This window comes from Tursiops truncatus, chromosome 18 (genome assembly GCF_011762595.2).
Source record: "Tursiops truncatus isolate mTurTru1 chromosome 18, mTurTru1.mat.Y, whole genome shotgun sequence".
In the NCBI taxonomy this organism is placed as follows: domain Eukaryota; kingdom Metazoa; phylum Chordata; class Mammalia; order Artiodactyla; family Delphinidae; genus Tursiops; species Tursiops truncatus.
The window spans coordinates 12945158-12961972 of NC_047051.1; the positions used below are offsets into that span (position 1 = coordinate 12945158).

The following is a 16815-nucleotide window of genomic DNA, read 5'->3' on the forward strand; positions in this document are numbered from 1 at the left end:
TGGACACAATGATCACAAATTTACCGAGTGACCACTGTGTGCTATGCTGGCTGCCTGGGAGAATGCAGACCTCTGTAGCCCATGATTTCTACGCTGGCAGAGCTTGAAAAGACTTTGAACATGAAAGCAGCATACCAATACAAATGTTAAATAAAATTACAAGGCAATAAGGCAGTTGATGTTTTAAGACAGCATGTAATAGTTCTCATTTTCCTTTCAAAATATAATATGAATAAACATAAGACTTACCATAGCTCAGCCAGACTTAGGTCATCTTCCCCTCCTTTGCTTCCTAGATGCATAGAACTCTTTATGACACAGGTTTAATCTGATAAGAGTAATTCTTAAAAGGCTTAATCCTGCTTATCTCAAACTAAAGTCATTGTACTTAGGCTGCTTGGATGAATTAATTATGGGCAGAGACCAGGATACTAATTAATATCAAAAGTGGAGACATATACATAGAAAACATATGAATTGTGATTTGAAGCTTATTAAGACTTTCTCTGTTATCAGTGATCATGCTGAGTAAAGTTTTTGATCAAGCTTGTTATCTCCAGGAAATAAAAAGTCATGAAGGCATACGAACATGGTTTCGTCCATGTTTAAGCCTAAACAGTCCCTCCTCTAATAAGTTAACATGGACCTAAGGTGCTTCTCTTGTTCACGAGTGAGATTAAAATTTTAACTTCAGAAATCATTAAGTATAAAAATGCATGGTAAAAGTCAAGTGTTACCACTTTTAAAAAAAAGAAAGAAGAAAAAGAACAAATTGTAAATCTGCTAGAAGGAAAAAATGGAAGGAAAAAACTCACTCAACCTTAAAATAGTAAAGAGATAAGAGAATTAGTTTTATCTATATAGAATGAATTGGAGGGGACTAGTAAGAAAAGAAATATGAGGTGACAAGCAGGCAAATTCATTTAGTAAACTGTCACTTAATAGTAATTATGTTTTTAAACTACAGCAGGAATTTAGATAAAAATACTTCTGGTAGTAGACAAAATACATCTTGTTCTTTGGAATTATTTCACATAATTTGTTTACAAATAACACACAAATAAAGATTCAGACAGATTATACTCAGCTTACAAATTATACAGAGATCAACTCGTGAACTGTTTCCCATGCTTTGTGCCAGGTGTTTTAACCACTGTTTCTCTAATACAGATACGCTGAATAGCACTTTATGGAGCTACCATGATAAGAAGGGACAGAGAAGCCTAAATTTTCTTGTGTGTGTGTGTTTGATAAAAGAGGGTGACTTAAATGATATCCATTTATTCTTTATTTTGACAGAGCAGCACTATAATGAAATAATTTTAGAAGAAACGTTAACCATTACTGCTAGAAGATTTTTTCCAAAAAATGTAAAGAGTTAAAACTCAATAAAATATAGTCCATGTAGCAAAAGAGACTGCAAAGAAAATATCAAGGAAAACAGATGAGGTCCTAAAACATGGATAACTACTGTGATATAATTTTAAATATAAAATATGGGCTATATAAAATTACCAGAATATTTCTTTACATTTCTATGGTGGCATTACAGTGAGTTTTACTTCTTCTTTACACTTACTTGTATTTTATGCATTTTTTAAACTTTTAAAAAACTGAGATATAATTGAGAAATTATCACCATGATAAGACTAATTAATAATCATCATCACACATAATTACAAAATGTTTTCTTTATACATTTTTTATAATAAGCAAAGGTTATTATCAGGAAGAAAATCATAAAATACCTGGCCTTTAACTCCAACAAAATAATTAGATTTAGAGTGTTTATTAAGTGAGTAAATTTTATTTTGCTAAAAGGCCAGTATTACTTTCCTTACAACACAAAAATAATGGCAAATGGCAAATACAATTGATGTGGAGCCGTGCAGTTTAATCCCTGTGTTTTTGGTAAGTTGTGACATATCCACTGTAAGTTAAGTTTGGCCCTTCTGAAGGAGTAAGATACATTAGATGGGTCATAACAGCATTGCTCTTGGCACATGAACAGTGGAGAGTGAAAATCAAACAAGACCTTCCAAGTAGTTCTGCTTTTTTACAAAAATACATTTTGTAATGGTTTATTTCCACTTCAATGGAACATACAAATCACGTCTTAAAAGAAAGAGAAAAAAAAAGTCAAATGCTTGGAAAGCCAATTGTGTTAGATGAAGAGAATTGAATCCTCTGCAGATTTTAGAGCATCTTTTAAGTTGGCCTTTTACAATCAGTTTTTGAGAATATTTTTCAGGAAGATGGAGGGGAAGCCTTGCTTTGGTGCGGTGGGGCTGGTGCAAGTCTTAGTACTCTGGCGGCTGGGCTAATCCAGGAGTCAAGCACGAAGATCCTGTTTGCTCACAGAGTAGCTTGTTCTCCTCTGACACGTTCTTGCCCTTTGAGGGACAGAAGGGAGTAACATGTTTTACCATAATTCCTGGAATCTCTCTGCCTAATGCCTGGGTATCACCATTTCTCAGGCCTCTGAGCAGATGCTGTGTAGCACCTATTAGGAGCATGGTATTGAACTTTCTGCTGCCTAAGACATTATCAAGGAGTCAGCATCTTTGATTTTCTGTTTTCCTTCTGAACAATTGGCATAAACATGAGAATAAGCCACAATGTCACTTTGTGCAGCAACAATGACCTTACTCTCGACTTGTCTGCATAACCACGCAAATGCAACTCCTATAATATACATATTTGAAAAACCATAATGAGTCTCATGTGATCTGGACCTGCTTCCCATGAAGCAAGTCACTGGAGATATGCAGTGAGGGATGTGTGGGAGAAAATGCTTCTCCAAGTCCCTAAGAATTGAGACAAAGTATTCTGAATTCCATGAACTAAATAAAGTCTTTGGATGTAGCACCAAGTGGTAAATCTGTGTGAGCCCCTGAAAATCTTCTTTTGATTAATATCCCCCTTTGGGCCTCGGCCGTGACTCCGGCAGTTCTGTCCCTCCTGCATCATCTCATAAAGAGCCAGCATATTTTAGGTTTATATCAGTGCCTTGCACATACACTACCCAAGTAATGTGTTCTTAATTCATAGATGTGGCTCTGACAAGTATCAAAGCTTCACACTTTGTTTTAGCTACATCTAATTCAGCATATTTTTTCATAGTTTTCCTGTGACTTGACTTTGCCAAGTTTGGAGAGTGTATTGAGTGTGGCCTCTGTGGATAGATTAGATAACTGTTAGATCCCTCCCAGCCCCGAGGTTCCATAATTCTATGGCTTGATACTTAACCCACAAATCCCTTAAAATATATTTCAATTGTTTCCTCTTTCTTCCTTAACTTTCCCCTACTCATCAGTAAATATTTAAGAAATAAATATCATGAAATTTTGCTGTATGTAATAGAGAACCAAAATAACAGTGCTTTAAGTAGATAGAAATAAATTTTTTTTCACGTGGAAGTTAGGATTTAGAGTTCAGGACTGGCGAGGTGGATCAGTTGCTGTCTGGGACTCAGGCTACTTTGAGATTTCCACAACATCATTCCTAGGGAATAATCTTCACTCTTGTGGTCTCAGTGGTACCTCCAGCCACCACATCATGTTTTAAGCAGAGTGGAGGAAAGGCAGAAGTAGCCGCACTTGCCTTTAAGGTATGTGTTGGAACTTACTTACATCATTTCCCTAACATCCTATTGATCAGAACTTTCCACAGGGTCACAGCTAGCTGCAAAGAAGGCTGGAAATGTTATCAACTTCCCTCCCCTCTCCCTGCCCTTCTGCTCCCCAAGTAGACATGTGCTCAGCTTTAACTGAGGATTTCTGTTATTGTTGGCAGAAAGTTAGAAAGCTTATTAAAATATACATAGCACAGTCAGGCACTACACACACATACACACACACACACACACACACACACACACACACACACATGAGTTTTCATAAAATCTCATTATTTTGAACTCTTTAGCATAGGGAAGAAGATGTATTTTCCAGAAGCCAATTAAAATTTGATTCAATAACAATCAATTGCATACCTCTTTTGAACCGCAAGTTAACCTAGTGTGTAAGCGCATTAGCTTATGCCTTAGATGGCTATAGTGTTGTCAGTTACCCCTGTGTGATATGAGCAAGTTAATCTCTGGAATTCTCCATTTCCTTACCTGAAAATGGGTATAATATATATATCTCACAGTACTGTCACATTTAAATGATATAATTTATATAAATCTCTTAAAATAGTGTTGGATACATAGCAAGTACTCAATAACATTAGCTTAAATTTTTTTTAAAAATTCTTAAGTACTGTGACAATAAAATTTACATGAGTCACATTCTCTCCACTAAATGACTTTATGGCAGGGCAGATGTACTATGGAGAAGAAAAGAGTGAAAGCAAGAGGCAAGAAACTTTTGTAATTCTTATCTGATTGTATGAGCTTGAGCAAGTTACTTCTCTTAAGTCTGAATTTATTCATTTGAAAAAATGGCAACATTTATAACGTGTCAGTTTCTTGAGTATGACAAAGTACATGATATACTTTGAAAACTCTGTTCTAAGCTTAATAGTAATATAATAGCTGGTATTAACTAGAATTAATTCACCCCAAATTTGTGCTGAGATTTATACACATATTATCTCATTTAACGTGTATAAGAATCCTGTAACAGGGTATTATTAATTCCATTTTAGAATGAGAAGAAGGAGCCTTAAACTTCCAAGATCACACAACAATTTGTTGGAGGACCTAAGAATTCAAACCCAGGTATGCTTATCTCTAAAGCCAATATTGTAAAATACATTCTATGGTGCTCCTAACAATGGAGTGGTTCAGTACACGGGAAAATGTGTTGGGAACAGTGGATGGTTTAATTTAACCAGATCGTAGTGAATATAGGGGACTCATGGAAGTCAAGACTGGAGGGTAGGCTGGAGACACTATTTGGAGAGCTTTCAGTGTAACAGTGATGATTCAATACTTAACTGAGAAAGAAATGAGGAACTATGGAGTGTTTTTTTGAATATACAAGCTGTGGCTTAGAAAGAGTGGAATAGATGAATTAAAGAAGGAAGAAAGATGAAAAAAAAAGCAGGGAGATGACTAAGAGGCTATTTTAATGTTCCGCTGTGCACAAGATCTAGGGCACTGGTCGTGGGAATACATAGTGAGTCTGTGTCTAGGAATGTTGAAGTCCTCACGTATCATTTATTAAGCAGTGTGTTCAGTAGGAAGTCATTATTGTGCCATCTTAAGGCAACCCTCCCATATTCGCAGGAGGGCAGCAAAGTTATACCACAATCAGAATTCTGGGTTTGCAACAGGTCTACCTGAGCCATACCTTTGCCATATTTTCCCTGCTTGTAACTTACCTCTTGTTTTCTCTGGTTTGCTTCAAATCTGTCTCTGACTTTGGCACCTTTAGTTTTCCTGGCCTTTGACCTGTGTGTTGTAAAGTGTAGGTATTACTATTATTCAGATATGGTGAGGTCAACAGATAAGGAAAGGATTGCCATTGAAAAGATTTTGTTACTCATGGTATCCAAGTGAAGGGAGCACATCACACCATGCAGGAAGCACCAGAGTTAGGAGGCAGAGAGAGTGAGGGGGAAATGTGAGCGAGAGCCTTTACTGTGAGGGACTTCCCTGGCAGTTCAGTGGTTAAGCCTCCATGCTCCTAATGCAAGGGAGCATGGGTTCCATCCCTGGTCGGGGAACTATGATCCCACATGCTGCACGGTGTAGCCCCCAAAAAAGAGCCTTTACTGTGGTTTCCACAGGCAAGACAGGACAAGCAGATTTAGGTTTGGCTAATTTGAATAATTTCAGTGGGCTCTGGGGTGTCGGGGCTATCTCTAGTTGTCTGGTACCTGGCCCTAGGGTAATTAGCACAGAGGAATAATGGCCCAGGGTGTGAGAGCCCTATAAAGGAGGTTGTTGGGGTGTGAGTTCTGGATACATTGGTTTGCACAGGAAAGGTGGACTTTCAGTCCATTCCTTTACTATTTTAAGAGTTGGCTAAAGGGAGGGATAGTCCCTACAAGGTCTCTAAAACCCCAAGATGTCAAAGCATCAAATGCAGAAACTAGAAAGTGTGGTTATTACACTCTGACCCACTGCTTTTCCTCCTAGCTCATAATAGATCTTTTTACCCTTCCCCCTTTATTTTTAATTAATTTATTTTTTTGCGGTACACGGGTCTCTCACTGTTGTGGCCTCTCACGTTGCGGAGCACAGGCCCGGGACGCACAGGCCCAGCGGCCATGGCTTATGGGCCCAGCTGCTCCGCAGCATGTGGGACCCTCCCAGACCGGGGCACGAACCCTTGTCCCCTGCATCGGCAGGCAGACTCTCAACCACTGCACCACCAGGGAAGCCCCACCCTTTATTTTTTATTTTAATTTTTTAAACATTTATTTATTTATTTATTTATCTTTAGGCTGCATTGGGTCTTAGTTGCGGCACATGGGATCTTTTGTTGCAGCACTCAGGCTGTTCGTTGTGGTGCATGGGCTTCTCTCTAGTTGTGGTGCATGGGCTCATTAGTTGTGGCAAGTGGGCTCCAGGGCACAAGGGCTCTGTAGTTGTGGCACTAGAGTTCCAGAGCGTGTGGGCTCTGTAGTTGTAGCATGTGGGCTCTCTAGTTGCCGTGCACGGGCTTAGTTGTCCGGCGGAATGTGGGATCTTAGTTCCCCGGCCAGGGATCAAACTGGCGTCCCCTGCATTGCAAGACCAATTCTTAACCTTCTTGACTCAGCAAAGTCAGACTTACTAACTAGTATTTTTTGAGATTTCTGGCTTAGTGAAAGGCATATATTAACGGACAGGAGGAAGTGGGGAAAGTAGTTCCAGTGAGCAAGGTCCCAGACTAGCATAATGGCTAAACACTTATGTCTACAGTGATGAAGACAGTGAGAAGTAGAATTCAGATGTATTCAAAATGTTGAGTCACAATCTGTATGATCTGTGGCACTGGTTAGTAGTTAACATACAGAATTGGTGTATGTTATATACAATCCTTTATTCAGGAAAGTAATGCTACGTTAGAAATCGGGGGGAATACAGTCTGTTCTCTACGTTGACACTATATGACTCTGAGTAAGTCACTTTGCTTCAGTGGCTTTCAGTTTTCTCTTTTATAAAGAAGGGATTGGATTAGGTGAGCTGTGAGGTCCTGCTAGCTTCAGCATTCCATATGTTAATGCTAACACAAAAATAAAATTATTAAATACATATGGTACAGTATTTATAGGGATTTCTTTTCATTTTTAACTTGATATGCTAACCAGACAGACTCTTTTAGTTTTCAGCTCAAAATATTCTATTACATCCCTCATCCTTCCCTACAAAAGAAGTGCAATGTTAGGGAATTTATTACATATAACATAACATGTGTTTATGGTTCCGTATGAGAGAACCCACTGTTTTTTCCCCCCAGTTTGGGTAAAAAACAGCAGCTTAATCAGTGATTATGAATGCTGAGCCCAGCTTTCCATTTACAAACAGTGAGGCTGAAAGCTATAAACATTCTGACTTCTGCCTGGGGAAGAGTTGAGTGTTCCAGCAAACATACATTACACTGGAAAATCCAGGATTCACTTTTAGTGTCTCCATAACATGCTGTTTCCATAAGTACACCCCAAGTTCGCAGAACATCCTCAGGATTTGGGGTGGCACTTTTCCTCACAGGATTCACATTGCATCCGTAGAACTGGGCACATTGAAATCAAGTTCTAAGAACTTATTTGACATTCTCTCCTCTTTTTTTGGTTGAAACGAGGTGGGAAAATCAGTCTATTGACTTGTAAAACCTAAGATGTTGATCTTTATTTAAAATTTTTGTTTTTATAAAGCATTTGACACATGTATTTACATCTTGAGTGAGGAAAGAGAGGGCTGCTTATTTTCACTGGCTGAGTAGCAATCTTTAAATTCATATTATAATTTCAATGGTCAAAACAGGGGAAGGCTAGTGGTTGTTTGTGAATGGTGGTAATGAGGAGAAGTAGAAGGAGGGAAGAAGGGAGCCTAATTGAATTCTCAAGTACTACTTATTTGGTAATGTTTTCTTAACTTGGATTATAGGAAAGCTCAATAATATTGTTCTTTTACTTGTAAATTGTTAAGAGAATGCCTTGAAGGTCAAGTGTTCAGAAATGCAAAGTAACAGATTTTAATGATAGACTTTTCTGTATGAACAGTATGGTCCCATGTTTCTCAGCACCTCTAGGTCAGGGGTGAAGTTCCAAGGATTTTTTGAAGATAAAGAATAAACATGCCCATTTCCCCAGAACATCAGTTTTTACTTGTTTATTAAAATAAATGTTATGAAAATGAAAGTGTCTATATTTAAAGTAAAACAAAAAATTGAATAAAATTTCCACTAATGAGAGGCCTTTCTGGTTACACTCCCTCATCTGAGGGTGATTAGAGTCCAGTCATGCCTGGGTATCTGTGGGGGATTGCTTCCAGGACCCCCATGAACGCCAAAATCCATTGATGCTCAAGTCCCTTATATAAAATGGTGTAGCATTTGCATATAACTTACACACACCTTCCTGTATACTTTAAATCATCTCTAGATTTCTTATAATACTTAATACAATGTAAATTCTGTGTGAATAGTTTTAATTACAACATAAATGCTATTTAAATAACTGCAGGCACACAGCAAATTCAAGTTTTGCTTTATGGAACTTTCTGGAATTTTTTTGCCCAAGTATTTTTGATCTGGGGTTGATTGACTCCAAGGATATGGAACCTGCAGATAGAGAGGGCCTACTGTATTTATTCTTCTCTGTTGATAGTGTAAGAGTCACCAATCTAGACTATCCCTTTTACTTTAGAGTTTAGGAAACTGTGCCACAGAGATGTTAAGTTGCCATGGCAACCCAGATCTGCAAATTCTGATACTATTCATTCATTTGCTCAATAAATATTAAGCGTCCACTCACTATGTTCAAGGTACTCTTATTTGGTTTTGCTGTCAGACAGGCTCTACCCTCCTGATACCATGATGACAGAACCATGCTCCAGACCTTATAATATCTCGTTTTCATATCTAATATGAGAAAGAAAAATCTGTTTTCCACAAATAACAGGAGGATTTTATTGCATTGCATCAGGCCTGATTGGTTCATGTGCTTATTACAAAACCAATCACTTTCTGGGGGATTGTAATGCTTTCATTGGCTTATGCCAGGTCAAATGTTGCATCTCTTCCTGGTAGGGGGGAACTCATTCAAAACGCCTAGTCAGAAAATAGAGGACAGATTGGTTGCCCTGAAGGAAAAATGGGTTTTGATTATGAAGGGAAGAGTGACTAGATTCTAGGTGTCAAAAATACGAGGGGTGCAACAATAATACTCCTATAACAATAATGCTGATGATTACTTTTATAATTTAAAGAGTTTAGTTTTTCATACTACTATGGCAGAGGTTGTAAGGCAGGCTTTGGGCCAAATTTAACCTGCATAGTGTTCTTAAAAATAAGTTTGAGTGGCTTTAGAGGAAGCATGCTTCCATGATTCACTCATTGCAGTCTTTTGCTTCATTCACACATATTACTTATGACCTATGACTCCATTAAAGAGGGACTCTAGGGACTCTTAAAGATCATAATTAACTAATAATTATTTTAAGAATGGGTATCATCCTATATAAATAAACATGATACTTTCTGTTACCTTAAGTGAGTTGCTAATAACCTCTTGCCTTTCCATGACATTTTATGTATCATTATTTTGAAATTTAGCACAAGTTAGCAAATGGATCCATGAGAAAGGCCCAAATTTTGTACCAGCCTCATCACCCATATGTTCACTCCTCATAATTTTGACACTTTTTTAAGCAGTCTGTCCCTTTCTGCCACTTCTCATTAACTTTGAGTAAACAGAGACTGTGCCTGGAATAGCTCACAGGTAGGGTCTTTCTCCAAGCAATATTATTCAGTGTCACACAGAATATAAGCCTAGTAGAATGTGAACTCCATGTGAGCAGGAACTTTCTTCTGTACACCATTCACTCTTCAGCTCCTGGAATAGGATCAGGCATAAAGCAAGTACTCATTATTTACTAAGGTGAATGAATGAGGGACATGTACCTAGTATATGAGGCCAGAGTAAATAATGTGGAGATAGTTGTCTGTCTTTCTTTGTTTTATCTTCTCAATGTAAGAACTTGGCATTGTTGTCTTCCTTGTTTATTTTCCTCTCCTGCTAGCAGGAGTCTTAGAAAGAACTAACTTCTGTTCTTGTACCATACCAGTGATTTCCAGTGTACACTTGGGCCAGTCTGGGTTAGTCTGGGGAAGGTGAGTGTCATCAAAGAGAACTGTGTTGATGCCGAAGGATACTGTACCACACTGCAGTCATAAGTTTTATGGCAAAATTCTGATATTATGGGGTGCACTAAGACCAAGACCAGAGGAAGTGGTCTCTTGTACATATTTACAGTTGCCTATGTGTTGAATAATTTCACCCTATGTAAAAAAGGATATGTGTTTATGAAGCTGTGACTTATATACTAGAAGCTGGACTTCCAGGTAAAGACCTTATTATTTCAAACACTTCATTTCCATCTGTATAATCCTGGTGTGGATTTGGGGGTTCAGAAGCTTACTGTCTTCTCTATCTTGGACAGTGTGACTGGTCTCTCTGCCCTGTACCCTGCTGGTGCTCTCTTTGTTTTGTAACTTTTAAATCAGTAAATTCTGTCCAAGTTAACAAAGCTGTGCTATGTTGGGTGGTTCCATCAAGCCAAGCCTAAAATTGACATTTAATGCAGTGTTAAATAGTCTGGCTATGTTGATCAGCTTAGATGGTGATAAGCTTCTTCCTTTTTATGTTCAAGCAACATGAGAAGGACTTAAATAATATAATGGTTGATGTAGACTGAAATCAGAAATACTTTGAATGAGTATCTCCTTTATAGACAAAGGAATCAAAGTTAAGTGACAGAAGAAGTTCAAACTGGCCATTCTAATTCTCTAATATAGTAATATACTGAATAAAGTAGAAAATTCATATATACTTTAAATATGATGAGACAATCATTCACTTTTAGTTTGGCAATTAACACAAAGTTACTGCTCATAGAAAATACATTTTCTACTAAAGATACTATAATGCTTTTTATATTTTAATGGTAATCTTGAGAAAAAAAGGATATGTCTTTTAGTTTGTTTATAACCACAATATCCAAGTAATGATACTTTAAGGGAAACAAAGACAAAGATAATTGACCACAGAATTGAATACAGAATTCCTTTCTGATAAAACAAAGCCACTTTTTTGGATTAGTGGGAAAAGAAGTAACAGAACAGTCTGTGTCTCTGGCTATTATATTCTTTCAATTTAAACATTCAGTGACTTCCTGCTCCAATGAAGGTACTAACAAACACCATGTTGAGGTTAGTTGTACAGTGAATCAAACTCTAAAGAAACCAAGAAGAAGGGGACTGTTTTGATGAATCATGTGTGGATATAAAATATGGTATAAAAATAGCTTTTAAGAAAAATATTTGATAAATATAGCAGATGTTTATAAAACTGAGTTTTTAATATACTTTCAAACTAAAGCACACTTTTATTTCTTTCTATAAAACAAAGTCTTCACCTCCAAGTTGAAACTATAATTATGTATTTACAAGGAGGAAATACAATCCAGGTTTCTGAATAATGTGATTTTTAAATCCAATTTACAGAAATGAGTATGACTACCAATTAACAATTGACTGAGCTCCCACTAAGTGCAAAGAAATGACCTAGATTTCTGGGCATCTTTTGTTGGTTGTTATCTCCAAAAGAAGTATTCCCCTCTAGTTTAAAAAGTTATCAAAGAATGGAAACAAATGGGGTCACTTCTGTGCCGGGCCACCTCTAACTTCAGCATCTGAGTTTGCTTTCAAGCTCATCATGTGTTCTGCCAGCAGTGGGTTGGGTGGGGAGTGAGGAAGGGCTGTGGGTTGTGGGGACTATGGAGATTGTGGGAAGATAAATGCACAGAAAGGCAAGAAAGAGTTCCACAAAATTAGAGACGGCAATGACATGGGTTGGTAAAATGGGAGATCTCTCCTGGCATGTGTGTTTTCTTCCACCATGCCTTGGTCTGAGCTTTGCACTCTCATCATTCCCACACAGCATTGGATGCCTGGCCCTCACTTTAAGAAAAGTCCTGATTCAAGGGAAATTCTAGATGAGCTTTGATGTTCTGAGTACATGGCTGATACTTTTTGTCCTACTGTCCTTCCCTTCATGTTGAGTATTTCCTCTGCATGTAGGTGTGGTTGAGAAGCGAGATGTCCAACAAGACACCAAATGTGTGCGGCTGAGAATGCTACTTTGTTCAGGGCTGGTTTTAGGTAGTGCCTTTTCAACTTGGTGTATAAAGACATTTAACAATTTGACAAAAAGTGAGAAGTTTTGTCAATACTTTTATTGTTTTCAAATATCTAATTGTAGTTCATTTATAGACCAAATACCTGCCTGGTGGGCTCTATTTGCTCCCTGTCCTTTCATATGTTTTGGAGTAATTCAATATATGTAATTTTAAACTCACTATTGCCTCTTAAGTCTTTACCTTCATCATTCAGTGTAGAATAGATACTCTCCAACTTCACCATTCCCATCCAAGTAATGTAAGCACTTGTAAATATTGCTTGTAAGAAAAAATTAAAAATTTTAGACCCATTCCATTTGCTCAACTTGACTTGCGTTTAACTCTAGCCTAAGATAGAAACCAGGTCCTCAAGGGCTAGTATCTTTTGCAGTTGTTGATATCTATGCCTCAAATTTGATTGTGGACCAAGAGAGTCAGATAAATTTGGATGTTAGTAATGGGAAAATTTGAGGGTAGCATTCATTGAACATTCTCAGCACAGCATAATCAGGGAAGAAATCCCTTCGTTTTCTTGGGGGAATTTCTCAGCTTCCTTTCCCAGTTCACAGAGTTATGAGTCAAAGCATAAAAGAATATTCTAACTTGGCTCCATCTGTGGCCCTTGCCTATGTTCCCAGCTTTCTCACTGAAATTAAGATGTCATTCTAAGAATTATGTTTGTTGCAGATTATTTTTCTCTCACCAAGAACTACGCATAAGCCCTCTATTTTAGTTGTGCCATCTGTATTTTCCTCTCAATATCATCAGTTTCTGATAATGCCCAATTGCATACAAGTTACTGTTTGATTGAGGATACAGTGGTTTTTGCATGAGTGGCAGAATTACAGTTCTGTGTAGCATTCAGCTCAAGCTGCATTTCCTCCTAGAAACTTTGGCCAGCACAGAGAGCTATTCTTTTGATGCAATTAATACACATATCAAAAAAAGGGAACATTTTATTCTGAACACACCCAAATATTACTACATAGCCCATTACTTAAAATAGTACTAATAAAATAATTTAAGCCAAAACATCATTAATAAAGCAATGTATTTTAGAAGAACAAAGAAACAAGAGATGATTTCAATTGAGAAGTCTTCATTGAAAGATAGGATTTTTAACAGGGCATTGAAAAAAAATAGCATTTTACCAGAAAGAGAAGAAGTAGAAGAAACTTCTGGACATAGTGCATAAAGATATATGACGTTTTAGGGAATTGGGGAAACTACAGAGAGCCTGAGCTTACATCAATGATAGAGAGTGGTATGGTTATAATGGGAGAGGAAGGCCAGAGCAAAATCTCTGTGAAAGATTTTGAATGCCATGCTACAGAGTTTGAAACTTAGACAATGGAAAAAATCTTGAAGATTTTGTTACCAGAGAGTGACAATTTTTTTGTTTTTGGTAAATAACTTTGCTGAAAACAGGTGACACATTCAAATCAGGTAATTGAAGAAAAGTTTAATACAGTGATTCTGTAAAAGATGTTGGCAGAATTTATGAAAATCAAAAGAAATACAGCCTCTAGGACTTGAAACTGGGGTTAAGGTCAGGGTTTTACCCTCCACAGCTCTAAATGATACAATCTGGAGAGAGAGGTATATAGAGAGGGCCACCTGATGGAATCAAAGACATCAGGCCAATGAAAAATCTGGGTTCACTCTCCACCTATTCTTTGAACTCCTACCAGCATTTCCCATTGGTCAAAACCAACAGAAAGCTAAAGGACAAGAACTCTCGTTGATGTATTCCACATACTTCAGCTTCCAGGGGGACAGATCAATGTGGAAAAGGGTGAAGAGTAGATTTGAAGTGACAAATGGGAGAGAATCAGCAGAGCTGCAATTTGAAAAGTACTTTGGGATGGCAAGAGAATGAGGAGGGCAGTCAAGGAAATGAAAGAAATTATTGTAGTAGTCCAGGCAGAGATCCTGAGTCTGACACAGAGCAGCATTAGTAACAATGGAAGAGACGAGAAGGGCAGGATAGATGGTATATGGAGATAAACTTACCAAGACTTAACAGTGGTTTGTATGTAGGAGGGGAAAGAGAGGAACAGAACAAAGATGACTGGTGTATACTCTTTCATTTCCCCAAAATACAGGTTACAGAAGAAAGGATTGGGGACAAAAATGAGTTTAAGTGGGGGGTCAGTGAAAATTGAACATTTGTCTCTGGGCTTGGGAAAAGAGATCAGAGCTGGAGAAGTATACTTAAGCATAATTTACTCCAGAGTTGACAGCTGAACTATGTGAATATTGTCCAGGGAGATAACTTAGAAATGTGAATCAGGCCAAGCATCGGACATCGGGGAATGCCAGCATGTAAGGGGGCAGTAATATGAATTGGTTGAGGAAGCCAACAAACAGTCATCAGAAAGTATGGGAGCAAAGCAGGCAGATACCGAGGCAGGAGCCAAGGGGTGACAAAAATTTCAACGATGAAAAGTCATAACTTTTATACATGCTTTGTAGTTAGAGAAGGCTTGGGGAGAAGGTTCAACCTTGTTTTCTTCAGTGTAGAATTCTGGATGACTTTGCTAGTTATGATTATGTGATATTTCTCTTTGGAGAGTAGGCAATAATTTAATTTCTTGAATAAGTTTCTATTGAGCATGTACTTTGCATTGAGCTCTGAGATAAGCAATACTGAGGATACAGAATTGATATGAAATATACTGTTGCTCTCCAGGGACTTGTAATCTTGTTGAAATAGCACAAGGCAATATATATACATATATATATGTATATATATATATATATATATATATAAAATATAATATAAGGCTAAATTGAATTGTTTTAAATGATAAAATATATGGCCCAGAGAATTCTATTGCTGGTCAGAAAAAGGGAGAGACTTGTTTTACTTGGACATGTAACAAAATATGCATAAGGATCTCTAGCTTCCAGTTCACTAGAATATATTAAGACCACCACAAAGAAATACAGCTGGCTTTACTTTTGTGTGACAGTGATTTCTTTTCCACTACAAAATTTGAAAAGGCTAAATTGAAGTGTGAGTTAACAATAGAACTGCTTGTGATGAGTAAACTGTGAAGGAGAAACTTGGACAGAGACAGGCATATGGGGAGAACTCCATGTGAAGATTGGAGGTATGCAGCCACAAGCCAAAGAATTACCAGAAGCCAGGATAGAAGCCTGGAACAGAGCCTTAGAGCCTTCAGAGGGAGCTGTCCCTGCTGACACCTTGATCTCAGACTTCTGGGCTCCAGGACTGAGACATTCAATTTCTGTGGTTATAGGTACTCAGTTTGCAGTACTTCGTTACTTTGTTACAGCAGCCCTAGCAAACTAATGCATATCTTATCCACATCGAGGATTTCAACTGCCATTATAAGCCTACCATTTTCCAGGGAGGAGATTTCCACAGTGTGTGCCTCTGAACACTGGTCCCTGGAGAGGCTCCATGGAGAAGTGCATTATGGCTACATATCTGGAGCTCTGTAACACATTGTAAAAAATTGTCTCTCAGTAATCCTGCAGCCACGAGGCCAGAATTCCTCCCATAATTGACTAAAGAACGTTTTTCATTATAACATGTCGAGACTTTTGTTCTGGAGATATGCAGCTCTAGTGAAATGAACTGCAGCCTTTCAAATTTATTGTCATTTGATTAAAAAAACCTCCTATTACAAACCAGGTGATGTCATAAATATGTTTTAAATTAACATTGTTTTAAGAATTTGGAAAAAATTAACACTCTTTGTAATAACCTGTAATGCTTTTGCGTTTCCCCAAGCACATTTTGCTAACTGCTGCTTTAGAGACATCTTGACAAACATGATTTCCAGTGTGGCAGGCTGTGTTCTAAAGCACAGAATTACACTTTTGGATCTCCAAAAACACAATGACTTTTACTTAAAGAGTGGCTTGTCTCAATTTATCTCTGTAAATAAATTAAATAATTGAAATAATTTGGGGTGAACACATTAGCCTAATAATTGCAGTTCTCCACCAAATTTTCTTTTATAAACACTGCTTTAAAATAAGCATATTATTGGGAGGAACTCAAATGTCAAGTTTTCCTTTCTTCAGGATAGCACCGATCTCTTGCTAGTTTTTGCCCATCATAATTCTGATAAACATCAAGTTATTTTCTTGGGAACATTTCCTTTTATTTTCAACAAGAGGACATTTTCCCTGATCAGCATCTTAGAAGTCATTCAGTTCTGCTTAGACTTAATTGGTGATCATTTTATTTTGCACTCATTTTACAGTTACATTTTTCTGTCTTATTTTCAGTGTTTTTGGTTTGGTTGTTTTATGTGATATGAGCTATCTGTTATATTCTATCTGCTTGAATTTATTGCTAATTTGCTCCATTGCCCTATACTGATGGTATGGCAACTGAACGGACTGCTCTACAAATGTTTCTTCAGCCACAAAGATACAACTTTAGGATAGAATAAACAGGTAAACATGACCACATAGACACTGAGCAATAATAATCAGTCCTT

The 16815-nt window shown here is 37.5% G+C and overlaps 1 protein-coding gene across 1 annotated transcript in view; it reads left to right on the forward strand.

Moving 5' to 3' along the window:
• The window catches only part of LOC109550234 (uncharacterized), a 529004-nt gene that overhangs the window by 298919 nt on the left and 213270 nt on the right, over nucleotides 1-16815 (forward strand). The window contains exon 6 of the mRNA XM_073795485.1: nucleotides 4651-4723. The gene's annotated coding sequence lies outside the window, so the exon portion shown is untranslated. The remainder of the gene's footprint in view (nucleotides 1-4650; nucleotides 4724-16815) is intronic.